We start from the raw sequence: 19,013 nt of genomic DNA on the forward strand, positions 1-19,013 counted from the left end.
TCATCAATAATCAGCCTTGGCATGTGTCTAGCATTGCAAGAGGGAAGAGAGGAGCAGATTACAGTGAAGAAACGGAGCAAAATCAGACCATTTTCCAGTAGGGGTTTGAGCGCTCACTCAGCTATGCTGAGCCGCCGCGCAGGAAGCTGAGCGTCTGCTCGAGCGGCCGTGTAGGGTCGAAAATTCAGAATATTTATTTTAGACTCCTAGTTCTGTTTGGATTTCAACTTTTATGTAATCTGGGTTTTATGGGACTCCTATATAAGTAGATTTCAGAGGTGTTTCACGTGTGTTGGATCGTTGTATTAATCAAAGAGCGAAGGAGATAAGGAAGAAGATCGTTTTAGCACACCGCAATGAAGAGGAAGCATATTTTCTTGTGATTCTTTATTTCATTGTAACGTTGGATGCTAGTTTTCTTTGCTTTGAACCTATTAACTCTTGTGATGTACTCTGGTTTAATATAATTAGTTTAGTTATATTTCTTTTGTGTTTATTTATAATGTTTTCATATGAACACATGATGACGATAAGTGCTAACATGGGCTAATCGTGATCATGGGGTCATAACAGATTTGCTATAGAATTCTTTAGTTAGTTGTTTAATACCTTAGTGTGTGATGATTGTATGATATCTAGTATTGGTTGTGCGTATTCGTCTTATGTGCGTCGTGAACATATAAGATAGGGTGTTAATCTCTTGTGAAGCGATGGTGAATCTTGAGATTTAGAACTTGCCATGCTAGCATAGGTTCATGTACAAGTATGCATGATTAGTGGGTGACTCTAACCGTTTTATTCGCCCTGTGTTATCAAAAGGAATAACTTGTTCTTAAATTATTATGTTGTTAATTTCTGTAGACATATAGGTACTCAACATAATTGATGCCTATTCAACTTCTATCTTAATTGTGGATGTTTGGTAGAATGGTATTAGTACAATAAAAGTTGGCTTTTATCAGTTTCGTGTTATTCGATTAATATCATCGCTGTTGCATGCTAAGGGTAATAACAATGACTATTGGAGGAAGTAGTAATGAAGTTGTAATCTCATGAGTGTTTTAATACTGTTAATTCTAAGTGTTAATTAATTGTTTAATTCTAGTAGTCAATTGTAGTTAATAATTAGTTAATCAATTCTAAGTGTTATTGTCTTAACATTGAGAAGTAATCATACATTGGTGAGTGAGTTTAATTGAACATAATTAGTCTGAGTCTTCGTGGGAATGAACTAGAAAGTATTCTATAATACTTGTGAACGTGTATACTTGCGTGAATATTAGCGCGTGATTTCGCCCTAACAGCTGCTGGCACCAGACTTGCCCTCCAATGGATCCACATTAAGGGATTTAGATTGTACTCATTCCAATTACCAGACCCAAAGAGCCCGGTATTGTTATTTATTGTCACTACCTCCCCATGTCAGGATTGGGTAATTTGCGCACCTGCTGCCTTCCTTAGATGTGGTAGCCTTTTCTCAGGCTCCCTCTCCGGAATCGATCCCTAATTCTCCGTCACCCATCACCACCGTAGTAGGCCACTATCCTACCATTGAAAGTTGATAGGGCAGAAATTTGAATGATGCGTCGCCGGCATGAGGGGCGTGCGATCCATCGAGTTATCATGAATCATTGAAGCGACGAGCAGAGCCCGCGTCAACCTTTTATCTAATAAATGCATCCCTTCCAGAAGTCGGGGTTTGTTGCACGTATTAGCTCTAAAATTACTACGGTTCTCCGAGTAGCAGGTACCATCAAATAAACTATAACTGATTTAATGAGCCATTCGCAGTTTCACAATCTGAATTAGTTAATGCATGGCTTAATCTTTGAGACAAGCATATGACTACTGGCAGGATCAACCAAGGTAGCATTCCTCTTTGTTGGCGGCTTCGCATGAGCAAAGGACAAATACCATCCTTTAGTCAATGCAGGGCACGATAGGCTTCCGTAAGGGACAATAATTTCAGGAATAAAAGGGGAAAATACCCCAAGCCGAACATGTTTCCACATACAAGACTTCGAGCGACACATGGGTATCTGGTGCCTGCTAGCTTAAATTGAAAAGCAATGACACACATCCAGGTGAGCTTCGAGGTCTACCTCACATCAAATTTAGACCGAGATAAAGGTGTGACTGTGAGACTTGAGAAATCCGTCAAAATAGGTATGCTGCACAAGGGGCCAGGCCAACCCAAGGCTAAATATTTAGCACTCGGGAAAAATTGAACATGTTTGAACAAGCGATTATCGCTACCAAGGCAGGGAACCAACCGACCGGAACAAACCAACCACCACTCATGCGCTACACGTACAACATGCCTCCAACACCCATTAGGTACACGCCCAAAAAGACCCAAAGTCTAGAAAGGACTTGACCATAACAAATGAAGGAAACATGAACCACTAAGCACGTATCACAAAATAAACCATTCACTTCCAAGAACTAAGGTCGCCTGCTCCGAACAGACAAAGAGATAGCACTCAGCAAAGTTTACGACCCTTTCAACTGTACTATTTAGCCACCGGTAGCTGAAGGTCACCGAGAAGCTTCAAGCTTGGCATACTGAGGCCCAAATAGTTGTATCATAAATCTCGCCCCACTTAACCAGCCATGTTTGTTCAGAATCGATAAGAACTAGCTATTTTGGAAAATGAAGGAAGCACGCTTGGTTTCACTGTCCGGCTATCCACGGGAAAGGCCACCTCATTCTCTGTATAGGGAAACCATGACCAAGGAACACGTTAAGCTTTAGGCTTCCCCAACATCGGCCTACAATGAATAAATTCCAAGAACTAGGGAATCCTGTTTTGAACAAACAAAGAGATATCAGTCAGAAAAGTTCACGATCCTTTCAACTGCACTATTCAGCCACCGGTAGCCGAAGGTCACCGAGAAGCTTCAAGCTTGGCATACTGAGGCCCAAACAGTTGCATCATAATACTAGCCCCGCCTAACCAGCCATATTTATTCAGAATCGAGAATAATCTAGTTATTCTGGAAAATGAAGCAAGCATGCTTGGTTTCACCGTCCGGCTACACGTGTGCAAAGGCCACCGCCCTATCTAGGGACATTTTATATCGGGCCAACTCGAGGGACAAATCCATGGGGGCCTTTACTATCGCTTCGTGGAATCCTGAGAAGCGACTCCAAATGGCGCCGAGCACCAATGTCTCTTGTCGGCGACAAAGGCTTCAGCTGGCCCGCTCGGTGCTGGGTCAGATCTAAAAGTTTCCCACGACACCCTTGAGGCAACCTGAATCACCACAACAAAGTGGCTGATCAGGAGCCCCGAGGAAGCCCCAAGCACGCACCGACGCCCCCAGTAGCCGCAGTGGGCACGCGCCCAGTAGAAGGCAAGTCCCCCTCCCTATATATGATATTTAAGCAATTTCCCAAGTTCCAGCAGTTTTGACCTAGGTGTTCGAGAAATCACAATGCCCTTTTTTGAAGTTCCGCTCATTTATTTTTATGCTCTTATAACCAAATGAAAGTTTATAAATCCTAGTACTCCAAATAATATTTTCAGATATTTTCAGATATTTTTAATATTTTATTTTGATTTTATAAATCTTTTTTCTGAATTAATTCGGGAAGGGATTTGAGATACCAAAACCCATTATTCTTTTATAATTCCACTTAGAAATGATAGCTAATTAAGATTAGTATTTTTCATGATTTTTCAGATTTTTTGATTTTCAACATATATTTTTAAATTTTTATTAGTAATTTAAGGGAAAAATTAATTAGAAAATTAAAAAAATATCTTTTCCTTTGATTATATTTCAAAAAATGTGACTTAGTTCCTAATATATATTGATAAAAATACATTTAAAAATTATTTCTTTTTTAATATCTAAGCTTTATTCATTTTTCATTATTAAAGAATGAATAATTTTTTGAATTTTTAGAGGACCATGATACCTAGCGTTCTACATAGTGCTCTTTTTTGCTACAAGTTGGTCATGACTATATCATTATTTCATCCTACTTTGATTAGTTATATTTTGATTGGATATTTGATTACTCCAGCACGCCGTGTAAAACAAAAGCATGCCTCGAACTAACGCTGACACAATCTCTAGTGACAAATGACTATTCAGTGACATGTTTTGCCAAATCTTAAGCCAAACATTGAACACGTGTTTTCTCACCGGAGTAATCGGTTATCAGTCGCCGCAAGGGCAATCGTGCAAATGCCAAGGAAACCTTACGCCCCAAGGCACCGGATGCCCTGTTGTACAACACTTATCCTACCTACACAATTCCTAAAACCCCCAAGGCCTCGTTGTCTTGGACCCAAGTCAACTATCCTATCTACGAAATACCTATTACCCCCAAAGCCCCATTTCATTTTTCCCAGTTCCGCTTTCTCTTTGTTTGTAATCGGTCTCCGGCGCTCCGATTTGGAATCGGTCCCCGGTCCCCACTCTCTTTTTGAATGGCCTCCGGTCGCTCCTCATTTGCTCGGACAGGTTGAAGCCCATTTTACTGTTCCCACTTCTCTTTTTTTGGAATTGGTCGCTCCCCATTTGTTCGGACGGGCTGACGCCCATTTTACCCTTCCCACCTCTCTTTGTGCGGAATCGGTCATCGGTCTCTCACTTTTGGAATCGGTCGTCGGTCGCCCTAGGCACCGAATCCAAGGCCCAAGGCCCTAAGACCCCAATACCCAAAGGAACCTAAGGCATATACGTCACATAAGCACTATGCACCGCAGCGTACGTATAACGCGCGCGTGCCTATGTCTGCGCGCGTGTGTTTTAAAGAGAATTTGCTCCATTGTTGCCGTTTGGGCTTGGGGTCTCGTTCCAGGCGATGAGGCCCCGTTTGGGCGCCTGAGGTCTCTTTAAAACATAAGTGTGCGCGGTGCATATTGGGCGGGGCGTAGTGCGTATGTGTTATCATGTAGGTTCCTTTTGGCTCTGGGGCATTGGGTCCTTTAGGGTATTAGGGGCATTCGAGCCCTTTGGGGCATTTCGGGTATTGAGGCCTTTGGGGTATTTGGGGCACTGGGGCATTTCAGGCACTGGGGCCTTTGGGCCATTTGGGGCCTTTAGCGATTGATTCGAACCGGTTGTCGGTCGACGGGAATCACCCCGAAGGGGGCCCCACCGCTTAATGGGAGACCCGAGGGCCCCCTTTGGGGGGCTCCGTCAGGCGACCATGGACTAGAGGGGCGCGGGGGGCACCCCTATATATGACATTTAAGAAATTTCCCAAGTTCCGGGAGTTTTAACCAAGGTGTTCGAGCAATCACAATGCCCTTTTTCGGAGTTCCGCTCATCCGTTTTTCACGCTTCCACCACCAAACTGAAGCTCTTAATTTTTAGTATTCCAAATTTATTTTTATTTTCTAAATCTTTTTTGCTGATTTATCTTGGGAGCCGATTTGAGGTGCCAAAACACATTTGTTTTGGGCGATGCCACATGGAAATGATAATATATAAGTAGTAAGATTTTTGGATGATTTTTCCCTTGCAGTCCGAACGGGAATCGCCTTTCCTTATATGATCTTTATCAGCCTCACACCCATTTGGTGCCCATCAGCTCAAAGCCCACATGGTAGGGAGTCACCCCAGCCCTACATAAGATTTGTGTTTTTTCTAAGTTGGAATATAATAAACTTAAGTGATGGAGGAGGCACGATGCAGATTTTTCTAAATTTTTTCGTGGTTCATAGCCCGTGGAAATCTACATCAGAAAATGAGCCTCTGCTCTACATGACGTAGGTTTGGGGAGGGACAAATCTAAGCGACGAAGGGCTGAATCTCAGAGGATAGTGGCAGCAAGGCCACTCTGCCTCTTACACTACCCTTTCATGTATTTAAGTCGTCTACAAAGGATTCTACCTGCCGCTCGGTGGGAATTGAACTTTATAGCGGCCAACGTGGTACATCCACCATGATGGCTACGCCAACGACACGTGCCTTTGGGGGCACAAGGCCCCTACTACTGGTCGGCAAACAAGCGGCGAGCACATGCATCGCTTGTAGCCCGGATTCCGACTTAGAGGCATTCAGTCATAATCCAGCGCACGGTAGCTTCGCACCACTGGCTTTTCAACCAAATGCGATGACCAACAATCTGAATCAATGGTTCCTCTCGTACTAGGTTGAATTACTATTACGACACTGTCATCAGTAGGGTAAAACTAAACTGTCTCACGACAGTCTAAACCCAGCTCATGTTCCCTATTAGTGGGTGAACAATCTAACACTTGGTGAATTCTGCTTCACAATGATAGGAAGACCCATAATCGAAGGATCAAAAAGCAACGTCGCTATGAACGCTTGGGTTCCACAAACCAGTTATCCCTGTGGTAACTTTTCTGACACCTCTAGCTTCAAATTCCGAAGGTCTAAAGGATCGTTAAGCCACCCTTTCACGGTTTGTATTCAGTACTGGAAATCAGAATCAAACGAGCTTTTACTTTTCTGTTCCATACGAGATTTATGTTCTCGTTAAGCTCATCTTAGGACACCTGCGTTATCTTTTAACAGATGTGCCACCCCAGCCAAACTCCCCACCTAACAATGTCTTCCTCCCGAATCGGCCCGCGAGCGAGCCTTTGGTCTAAAAAGAGGGCAATGCCCTGCTTCTGATTCATGGAATAAGTAAAATAATGTTAAAAGTAGTGGTATTTCACTTTCATCATTTCCGACTCCCAGTTATCCTACACCTCTCAAGTCATTTCACAAAGTCGGACTAGAGTCAAGCTCAATAGGGTCTTCTTTCCCCGCTGATTCTGCCAAGCCCGTTCCCTTGGATGTGGTTTCGCTGGATAGTAGACAGGGACAGTGGGAATCTCATTAATCTATTCATGTGCGTCACTGATTAGATGACGAAACATTTGGCTACCTTAAGAGAGTCATAGTTACTCCCGCCCTTTACCTGCGCTTGGTTGAATTTCTTCACTTTGACATTAAGAGCACTGGGCATAAATCATATTGCATTAGCATCCGTAGGGACCATCGCAATGCTTTGTTTTAATTAAATAGTCGGATTCCCCTTGTCCGTACCAGTTCTGAGTAGACTATTTGACGCCCGGGGAAGGCCCTTGAAGGAGTCGTTCCCAGTCCGTCACCCGGCCCGTACGTAACAACCCGCTCTTGCCGCGTGAGCAGCTCAAGCAGTCCACTGGCAGCCGATGGGTTCGGGACTAGGATCCCCGTGCCCATCCCTCAGAGCCAATCCTTTTCCTGAAGTTACGGATCTATTTTGTCGACATCCCTTGCCTACATTGTTCCATTGACCAGAGGTTGTTCACCTTGGAGACTTGATGCGGTTATGAGTACGACTGAACGTGAGAAGCACTTGGTCCTCCGAATTTTTAAGGGCCGTCAGGGGTGCACCAGACACCGTGCAACATGCGGTGCTCTACCAGCCGCTGGACCCTACCTCCGGCCAAGCCATTTCCAGGGTGGGCAGGCTGTTAAACAGAAAAGATAACTCTTACCGAGGCCCCTGCCAACGTCTCCGGACTCCCTAACGTTGCCGTTAGCCGCCACATCCTGGCTCAGGAATTTTAACCCAATTCCCTTTTGAAGTTCACACGAAACGCGCTATCTGACGGGCTTCCCCCGTCTCTTAGGATCGACTAACCCATGTGCAAGTGTCGTTCACATGGAACCTTTCCCCTCTTGGGCCGTCAAAGTTCTCCTTTGAATATTTGTTACTACCACCAAGATCCGCACCAACGGCCTCTCCGCCCGGGCTTGCGCCCAAGGTTTCGCAGCGAACGCAGCACCCTCTGTTGAGTGTCATTTATGACACTTTATAATGCTCTAATAAGCTTTGAATTGATGCATTTGTACTCAAGTTGTTAAGTGTTTTAACATTTTTCTAGTGTTTTCGCATTTCAGGCATTAATCTATGAATCAGGCGAATGAGCATTATTTTGGTGCTAATTTGGTGTCAAAGTGGTGTTGGAATAAAAGCTCGTGGAAAGCTGGCTCGAAGCAACAAGGAAAAAGATAAAATCTGAGATTTTCCCAAAAGGACGGCCCGCCCACGCTTTGATAGTGTGCGGTCGCGCCAGTATTCCAGAAAGGCAGTGCGCCGCGCTATGATAGTACACGGCCACGCTGGTGCGAAAAATATGAATCCTGATTCTAATTCGATTCTAAGTGGGGAGACTTCCAGATTGTAGAGGGCTGCTGAATGTTTTCATGGAAGAGACGTACCAGAGCGCAAGGAGAACCGTAAGAAGACCGTTTTTAGCATGATTCAACGAAGACGAAGAAGATCTTGTTTTTACTTGTGAATCTTTGTTTTAAGTTGTATTTGGATGCTAATTTTCTTACTTGTGATCCTTACTCTTGTTTTGTACTTGGTTTTATTTATTCTTTATAAATACTATATTTGTTATACCATGCTTTCATCGAAACCCACGTTGATGATGACTCCGATCATGGGATAATCGTTATCGTGGGGTTTTAACGGATTTATTTATGAATTTATTTAGTTAAATTGTTTCGATGCCTTAGTATGTGGTGATTGATTGATAGCCTAATAATGGTTGTGCGTATTCGTCTTATGAGCGTCGCGAACTTATAAGATAGCGTGTTAATTCTTAATGAAGCGATAGTAAATTTTAGGATTTAGTACTTTCCATGCTAGCATAGGTTCATGTATTGTTATGCATGATTTGTTGGTAATTTTAATCATCTTACTTGCCCTGTGTAATCAAGATAGATAACTTGTCATCCTCAGACGAATGGTCATGCTAAGGTATCTAACAGAGAGATCAAGCGCATTTTAGAGAAAGTCGTATGTCCATCGAGGAAAGATTGGTCTTTGAAGCTTGATGAAGTTGTTTGGGCTTATAGAACAGCATATAAAACTCCATTGGGAATGTTGCCATTTCAGTTGGTCTAGGGTAAAGGATGTCATTTGCCTGTGGAGCTTGAGCATAAAGCATACTGGGCTTTGAAGAAGTTAAATCTGGACTTGCATGCGGCTGGAAAGAAGAGGATGCTTCAATTGAATGAAATCGACGAGTTTCAACTTCAAGCTTATGAGAATAATAAAATGTATAAGGAGAAAGTCAAGAGGTGGCATGATCGGGGTTTAGTGTTTAAATCATATGTGCCGGGGCAACAAGTTCTTTTGTTCAACTCTCGTCTCTATGTTTTTCTTGGAAAGTTGAAGTCAAGATGGTGAGGGCCATTTATTATCAAAATTGTGTTTTCACATGGAGCAATGGAAATTTTTGAGAATAATCCGGGCCAGGCATTCAATGTAAATGGTCAGAGGTTGAAGCATTACTATGGTGACACGACAAATCGTGAGGTGGTTAGTACCGTTCTATTGTCCGTTTGAGCTCAAGGTTCTACGTCGAGCTAGCGACGTAAAAGAAGCGCTTCTTGGGAGGTAACCCAAGTTTGTTGTACATTAGTAAGTAGAGGAACCAAGAAGAAAAGAGAAAATCATAAAAAATTCAGAAAAAGAAAAAAATTCAGGGCTCACTTCCGAAGCTTGGCATGCCCGTGCTGATTTCACAGAAACATGGTGCGCCCGCACTGTTACAGCGCACGGCCGTGCCAATTTGGCAGAAGTAGCCCGCGCTGTCTCAGCACGGCCGCGCTGTCTCAGCACGGCCGCGCCGTGTCCTGACTCAAAAAAAAAATAAAACAACAGTTTTAAGAGAAAATCGGGATTTTTAGTCAAAAATCAAATCCAAACCGATTTTTACTCTCCCACATCCCATAATTCCCTCTCCAAATCAAACCCATTACTCCCATTATTCCCATAATCAAATCCCACCTCTATTCCATTTATAATTCTCTTTTCACCACTTATATATACATACACCTCATACACAAACTTCTCCACCAATTCACAAATTCTCAAACACAAATTCTCTCTTAAACACAACTCTTATTCTCTGTACTCACTTCCAATGGCACCCAAGAGACAAAGAACACAAGTCGACAACAACACCACCGATTCATCAAGTGTGGGTGGTGTAAGGCCAAGGTTCTCTACTCCCGAGGCTGAAGCGGAGTATACTAGGCTTCTTTCAAAGCCAATCATCAAAGAACGAGGTTTTCTGCCATCAGGGATGGATGGTCAGCTGTTGGAGATGATTCTTGTGATGGACTGGGTTCCTATTTACGAGGCACCCGATGTTGTGCCCATGAGTGTTGTTTGTGAGTTCTATGCGATTGCCAAGGCCGAGAAGAATGCCTTCACGGTGGTTCGAGGGAGGACGGTGGAGTATAGTGCAGAGGCTATCATAACTTTGATTGAGCAGCCTGCGAGGAAGCCCGGGCAGGACACCTGGAACGATAAAACTCTAGAGGACTTTGATCAGGATCTTATTGTTGCTACTATGTGTCAGTCCAATACTCACTAGAAGATCAAGAGGGGCACGACCGGGTATTCTAGGTTCTTGGCTTCTAGAATGAACAGGTTTGCCCATGCATGGAATGCTTTTATATGTGCTAACATCATGCCATCTTCGCATGTGCATGAGATTACTGTGGAGCGTGCACGGTTGTTTTGGGGCATTCTTCAGGGCGATTATATAGATTTGGAAATGGTGATTTATCAGGGGATTCTGAAGTTCTTGAGGGGGAGTACTACGGGGTCTATTTCATATGCGTCCGTGGTGACGAAGCTGTGCGTGACAGTTGGTGTTCATTGGCCCGCACACGAGCAGTTGCAGATCCCGAGTGCTCCTATTGACAACACTACTTTGGCTACGATGCAAGAATGAGATGGAGGCAATCCCGATCTAAAGGGGCTTGGTTATACTTTTGACCACCTACCTAGTGGGAGGCCAGCGGCTGGGGCCACTGAGGCGAGGAGGACTTCATGGAGATCTCAGCTAGGAGGTGAGGCAGGGCCATCGCAGCAGGCGCAGGAGGAAGAAGAAGGAGCTGATATGGGAGCTGACATGAGCACGACACAGTACAGGCGTCTGGCACGGGGGATGGAGGTTGTTTATAACTAAGAATTAAACTAACAATTATAAATAAGAGAATAAGATTGATTAAATTAATATATATGACAAACATGGGATTCTAACTTCATTAAATACTTCATTCAATAGCCTTATTGTTCTCAATCTTAGCATGCAATGGTAATGACACTAATCAGACAACACGAAACTGATAAACGCCAACTTTCGTTGTACAAGTACCATACTACTAGACATCCACAAAAGAGATAGAAGATGAATAGACACCAATTATATTGAGACCCTATATGTCTATAGAATTTGACAACATAACGGTTTAAGAACAAGTTATCTATCTTGATTACACAGGGTAAGTAAGATGATTAAAATTACCTACGAATCATGCATAACAATACATGAACCTATGCTAGCATGGAAAGTTCTAAATCCTTAAATTCAATGTCATTTATTAAGAATTAACACGCTATCTTATAAGTCCGTGACGCTCATAAGATGAATACGCACAACTAATACTAGGCTATCAATCAATCACCACCTACTAAGGTATCAAAACAATTTAACTAAAGAAATCCATAAATAAATCTGCTAGAACCCCACGATAACGATTAACCCATGATCGGACTCATCATCAACGTGGATTCCGATGAAAGTATGGTATAACAAACGTAGTCTTTATTACAAATAAATAAAACCAAGTACAAAACAAGAGTAAGGTTCACAAGTAAGAAAAGTAGCATCCAAATACAACTTAAAACAAAGATTCATAAGTAAAAACAAGATCTTCTTCGTCTTCATTGAATCGTGCTAAAAACGGTCTTCTTACGGCTCTCCTTGCGCTCTGGTACGTCTCTTCCATGAAAACATTCTTATTTGAATATATATAGCAGCCCTTTGCAATCTGGAAGTTTAAATAGCAGCCCTTTGCAATCTGGAAGTCTCCCCACTTAGAATCGAATTAGAATCAGGATATATATTTTTCGCACCGGCGTGGGCGCGCGCTCTCACAGCGCGGGCGCGCTGGATTTCTGGAATCCCTTTGATCATTTACCTTGAATGCTTGGCCCGAATCACTTTCAAAAATTTCCACCGCTTCATGTGGAAACCCAGTTTTTATTATGAAGGGCCCTGACCACCTTGACTTCAACTTTCCTAGGAAAAGACGGAGAGGAGAGTTGAACAAAAGAACTTGTTGCCCCAGCACAAATGATTTGAGCACTAGACCCCGATCATGCCACCTCTTGACTTTCTCCTTGTACATTTTGTTATTCTCATAAGCTTGAAGTCGAAACTCATCGAGTTCATTCAATTGAAGCATCCTCTTCTATCCAGCTGCATCCAAGTCAAGATTCAATTTCTTAAAAGCCCAATATGCCTTATGCTCGAGCTCCACAGGAAAATGACACCCTTACCATAAACCAACTAAAACGGCGACATTCCCAATGGAGTCTTATATGTTGTTCTATACGCCCAAACAGCTTCATCCAGCTTCAAAGACCAATCTTTTCTCGATGGACACATAACTTTCCCTAAAATGTGATTGATCTCTCTGTTAGACACCTAAGCTTGACCATTTATCTGAGGATGATAAACCGTACCAATGCGATGATTTACATTATACCTTTGCATCATAGCAGTGAATTTGTGATTGCAAAAATGCGACCCCTCATCACTGATTATGACTCTTGGAGTTCCAAACCTTGTGAAAATCTGTTTGTGAAGAAAATTAAGCACCACTTTCGCATCGTTCATTGGCAACGCCTTAACTTCAACCCATTTTGACACATAATCAACCGCCAACAAGATGTACTGATTGTTACAAGATGAGACAAATGCCCCATTAAGTCAATTCCCCAAACATCGAAGCCCTGAACCTCGAGAAGCACATCAAGAGGCATCTCATCCCTCTTAGTCATATTACACACATGTTGACATCGATCACATTTCAAAACAAACTGGTAAAAATCTTTAAATAAGGTTGGCCAAAAGAAACCTGCTTGCAGAATACACGTTGTTGTCTTTTCTCCACCATAATGTCCTCCATAAGCCGTTGAGTGGAAATCTCGCAAGATCTCCCCCCCCCTTCGCTGTAAGGAATACACCTCCTGATGATTTGGTCAGCTCCTTGTCAAAAAAGAAACTGCTCATCCAACATATACCACTTCTCTTCATGTAGAAACTTCTTCCTTTGAGCATAAGATAAGTCGGGAGGCATGATATTACTCACAAGGTAGTTCACAATGTCTACAAACCACGGTTCTTCTTCTTGCACTCCAAACAGCTGCTCGTCAGGAAAAGATTCATTTATCAATGTCTTATCCAATAAAGTAACATTAGGGTTCTCTAAACGCGAGAGATGATCAGCGACTAAATTTTCAGTCCCCTTTCTGTTCTTGATCTCTAGTTCAAATTCTTGAAGCAAAAGAACCAATCTAATCAATCTAGGCTTCGAGTCCTTCTTTGAGATGAGATAACGAATTGCAGTGTGATCAGTGAAAACTGTCACCTTAGTCCCTAGTAGATAAGATCGAAATTTCTCAAAACCATAGACAATAGCCAAAAGTTCTTTCTCCATAGTTGTATAATTCAGTTGAGCACCATTTAGGGTCTTGCTAGCATAGTAGACCACATGAAATATGTTGTTCTTTCTCTGCCCAAGAACTGCTCCCACTGCATATTCACTTACATCGCACATCATCTCAAAAGGTTCATTCCAATCAGGTGCAGTTATTACCGGTGCCGTGATTAAACTCTTTTTCAATGTCTCAAAAGCTGCAAGGCACTCGTCATCAAACTTGAAAGGGACATCTTTCTCTAGCAAACTGCACAATGGCTTCGAAATCTTGGAGAAGTCTTTAATGAAAAGCCTATAAAAACCCGCATGGCCGAGAAAACTACGAATTCCCTTAACAGAATTAGGTGGAGGAAGATTTTCAATGACCCCCACATTGGCTTTGTCCACCTCAAGACCCTTAATAGAAACCTTGTGCCCGAGAATAATGCCATGTCGCACCATAAAGTGACATTTCTCCCAATTGAGAACCAGATTGGTCTCAACACAGCTCTTGAGAACGTGTCCCACAACACACCTCTTGAGCGTGTCCCAGATTTTGCAAGGATTCATCAAAAGAATCTCCAAATACAGAGAAATTGTCCATGAACACCTCCACATTCTGGCCAATCATATTGGAAAATATGGCCATCATACATCTCTGAAATGTGGCTGGTGCACCACACAGAACAAAAGAAACTCGTCTGAAGGCAAAAGTACCAAATGGACAAGTGAAGGTAGTCTTCTCCTGATCTTCAGGAGTGATACAAATCTGATTGTAACCCGAATAGCCATCCAGAAGACAATAGTACTTGTGACTAACCAATCTATCAAGCATCTGGTTAATGGGGGCAAATGGAAGTGATCCTTCCTAGTGGCCTTGTTCAGCTTCCTGTAGTTCATACAAACTCTCCACCCCGTGACTGCTCTTGTAGGAATAAGCTCATTCTTCTCATTTGCTACCACAGCAATTCCACATTTCTTTGGTACAAATTGAACTGGGCTCACCCATGAACTGTGTCAAAAATAGGATAGACGATCCCTGCATCAAGCCACTTAAGAATTTCCTTCTTCACTACTTCCTTCATGATCGGATTAAGTCTTCTTTGCTGCTCGACCGTGGGCTTTCTACCTTCCTCTAGCAGAATTTTATGCATGCAATAAGAAGGGCTGATTCCCTTGATATCTGTTATAGTCCAACCAATTGCTGATTTGAACTCTCTCAGAATCCTCAGAAGCTTTTCCTCGTCACTACCTGAAAGGTCAGATGAAATAATAACAGGAAAAGTAGATGCATCACCTAAAAATGCATACCTCAAATGCTCAGGTAAAGGCTTAAGCTCAAGAGTGGGAGCTTCCTCAATAGATGGCTTGTGGCGTTTATGAGCTTTGTTCAATTCCTCCATTCCAAGAGATTCAAAAGGCATATCAATCTTCCTCTTCCAGGGAGAAGCATTCAAATATTGTAATTGTTCTTCACCTTCTACATCTTCACTAACTGAATTCCCCAATAAGGCTTTTTTTAAGGCATCGGACCTTAACAATTGATCAAGTTCTGAAGTAACCACAGAATCGACCAACTCCACCTTTAAGCACTCCTCATTTTCCGTAGGAAATTTCATAGCATTGAACACATTAAAAGTTGTATCCTGATCCAGCACTCGCATTGTGAGCTCACCCTTCTGCATATCTATCAAGGTTCGACCATTCGCCAAGAAAGGTCTTCCCAAAATTATGGGAATCTTCTTATCGTTCTCGAAATCAAGAATGATGAAGTCTTGACAAGACATCCTCCATAATACCTCGCGGATATGTTATAGAAAGGTCGGCCAATTGCAACATCATATAAGTCGGTTTTGGATCATGTTACAACCGGCATTTTTGTGTAATATTAATTGTAAATTTGGTTTAATTATAAAGCCGAATGCCAATATATGCAACTATTGTATGCTTGTGTGAATGAGAATTCTGCGTCTTAAATTTTCGTTATGTGGTATATGAATTTTCAAAGCAAAAGTTTATTTATTTCTTTCATTTTTTGATTTATAAGGAATATTTTTAAACCTTGAATAAATATCTTTTTAAAAGTTATTTGTTCACAAAATTCAAAAGTAGTTTTATAAAATTTCTAAAAATCCAAGTTATTTTATGGTATAAATTTTATAAATTTTGAACTTGTATTATATTTAATAAAAATAAATCTTTATAAATGTTAATTGTCATAATTAGCAAATTATATCGTTGTCCTTATATGCAAATCCTTTCTATTCATTCCAAAAGGGCTAAAGAGACAATTACCACCCCACTAACTCTTATATTTCTAGCCAAATTCCTTCTTTACCCTTGCATGCAAAATGATCCAAGTATAAGTGGAAGGATAGTCATGTCAATTCCTATTCCCACTCACATTTGTCAAAATAAAAACCATAAAAACAAGCAAAAGCCATGATCATTTCACACTCCACTCACCACCACACTCTTTCTTCCCTCCATCCTCTCTCTCACTCTCGGCCTCCTCTCCCCTCACTCTCGGGTTTTGCCGAGATCAACCCCCCTCCCCATTTTCTTTCTTTCTTAATCAAGTTTCCACCTTTTACGCAAATAAATGTTACTTCCCATACCATGATCACTTATATTTCAAAGAGTTTTGAGTAGAAAGTTTAAGTTTTATGGTTGCATGTTAAGGTTTTAGTTGAAACTCAAAGTACAACCTTGATTCTTGTGAGTTTAAGGTTATTTTTTTGAGAGAACTACAAGGAATGGTGAAGTGCCAAGTCTTGAGAAGGAAACTCTTGATGTTAAATGGCCATTCCCTTCCATTTCATTCGGCCATGACCATAGGGGAGCCGAATGAATGGTCCTTGAGACCATTCTTGTTGGTTTGTTAAATTTTTGCATGTTTATGTAATAATGGCTTGAATTTTGTAGTAAAAAATTGATGAAACTCCTTGCATGCTTGGTGATCATCTAGATATAGCTCATGCTAGGCTTGCATGTAAATTTCTTGGTAAAATATATTTAGAAAACATGTTGTTTGGCTTGCAAAACTTGAAGACATGCATGCATGTGGATTTCTCTTAGAATGTTATAAGATTTTGATCATTTGGAAAGATTTTTATTAGTATGATTTAATTTCAGTAGGAATAATGTGTTAATATTGATTAATGCTTCTTGATGCATGGTAATAATTTGTGTATATCTTTTATAAAAATGCATAACTTGTTCTTTCAAAAACTTGATGATTTGTGAGTTGTAAAATGTGGTTTCTTTTGTTTTGCCATAATTGCACCTTAGGTAAGGATGATCTCCACCAAAATTATTTTGAGTATAAGGGATTTAGTTCAGTAAATCACCATGTTTAAGTCTTGGTTTGGGTATTGGGTTGTTGGTGGTTGAGTTTGTCAAGTCAAAACCTTGGAGAAAGGAGAGTTATAAATTCTGCAGAAAATCAGTTTAGTACCCTGAGGTTTAGAGTGAGTTTTGACCATGTCATTGATGTGCACATTGAGTCCCAAGCCACCAGAAGTTAGTATTGGGAGTATATAAAAGGTTTTAGGTGTTGGTTGCAGGTTTGCATGTCATTTGGTTAGGTGCACAAGTAGAATAACAAAATCTGTCCAGCAGGGGACAGTTTTGTTGCAACTTAGAAATAGGGAGATTTCACCATGTCATGGGTAGGCCCTCATTAGGCCCTGTTGGGCCTTAGTTAGAGGGAGTGCCAGAGAAGTTTTTTCAACCATATTTCATAGGATATGAGTTAGAACCATGTGTCACAAGTTAATTCAAGTCAGGGCGTTTTCTGCCCAGAAAAACAGGGGAACCATGGACATTTAGCTTAGGCCCAAGAAGGCCCAAGCCAGGCCCTTGAGCCACATCAAGTTTGGGAGATGCCCTTAGCTCAGGAGAGTCTTGTGTAAAAGTTTTGAAGGAAAAATTGTAGTTTAAGAGTGTCTAATGCACTCAAGAAACCATAGTTGTCATTCTGAAATTTGCACCAGTGAGCACTTTCACTTATCACATAGTTTTAGAACACTTAGGAGTGAGATTTAGGTTGACCACCATAGTTGTAAGATAGTATAAGGTCAGTAGAGGAAAAGGCACAAGTGAGGGTCAATAGGTTTTGGATATTTTAGTAAAGGCACATCGAGTTAGGAAGCCAAAATTAGAAGACTTTGTCTAGTTTAGAGACCAAGTGACTTAAGTTGTGAGTCGAGATCATCCAAGCCTAGTGTTGCATTATGGTGTATATGGTGTTATTTGGTATTAATATATGATATGTGATTATGTGGCTATGTGTGTGCAATTATAAATGAAAGGTGAATATAAATTAAGTACATATAGGCCTAAGTGTCATCCGTGTTTAAATTCGGGTTGTAAATAGGTTAAGTTGGTGAGAATATATTATAATGAGGATTATAATTATTTATGTAGGATCTCGAGACGAGGGAAAACTTTCCATAAAAGTCGAGTGAAGCTCCAGTTGCTCCTACCTGTCAGACCAGACCAGCCTTTCTCAAGGCAAGTGATTCAACTTGTCCTTCATATTTACTGCTAATAGTTCATACATTGCTGCAACTATCCTGTGTCATTGATATATTAAATCAAGCGTATATAATGTTTATCTTTGAATTATATAGTGATGCCATGATAAAAGAAAGGGTAGTTATAACTCTTGGTTGATTCTCTTGATTAACATGCTGATGATTCCTAAGTATTAATATCTCATCCTGATACTTGAACCCCTATAGAACCTTACCTTGAACCCTGATAGTCAGATACTTATCAAAGTGATTCCTCATTGATTGATATCCCTCTTTCTTATCCCGAAGCTTGACAATTCTGATATATCTTGAGTTAAAGATCATTTGTGCATACCTTAACACCCTTAGTATTCATGAAGCTTATCTTCTTGATGATCCAGCACCTGAACCTTGATGAGAAACCATTGCTTAAAGCCCAATTTGGCATTACCCTTTTATAATATTCAATAGCCTCACTAAATCCCCTTGTCTAATCTTTGATATATGAAAACCATTTAGTTACTTTAATAGAGTATAGTTTTGTGAATCATGGCCCTGAGATTTTGTACCATATAATCCCTTGATAAAAAAAATGTTTACTGTAAAAGAGATTTTGTTATAAATCGGCATCAGTTTTTGAAATAAATAAAATGTGGGTTTTCAGTCCCAAAGGGGGATAAATGTTTTCTTTGAATAGTGGATCTGGACTGAGACGCGAGTCCTTTCCACACTTATATTAGGCTTAAAAGTTGCCTAGGGATTCCCATTAATGTTTTAGAACCCAGCGTGGTTCGGGATTACTTCGCGGCTGATCACCGGCTGTAATCCATAGCGTCATAAAATGATTTTGATTAAGATATGATTTTGAAATTGTTTTGATACAAATGGAATGATGCCATCACCCAAAGTTTTATCTCTCGTTATCACTGGTTATGTCTTCCCATTGACATTCTTTAATATATATCTCGATTTATGTTTTGTATCATATTGTTTAGCACTTGTTGAGCATTTGGCTCA

At 41.1% G+C, this 19,013-nt stretch overlaps 1 pseudogene; it reads left to right on the forward strand.

Annotated features, from left to right (window-relative positions):
* The first annotated feature begins 6,241 nt into the window (after window positions 1–6,241).
* Window positions 6,242–6,883, forward strand: LOC141689058 (uncharacterized; annotated as a pseudogene).
* The last annotated feature ends 12,130 nt before the right edge of the window (window positions 6,884–19,013 follow it).

Source organism: Apium graveolens, chromosome 10 (assembly GCF_009905375.1).
Source record: "Apium graveolens cultivar Ventura chromosome 10, ASM990537v1, whole genome shotgun sequence".
In the NCBI taxonomy this organism is placed as follows: Eukaryota; Viridiplantae; Streptophyta; class Magnoliopsida; order Apiales; family Apiaceae; genus Apium; species Apium graveolens.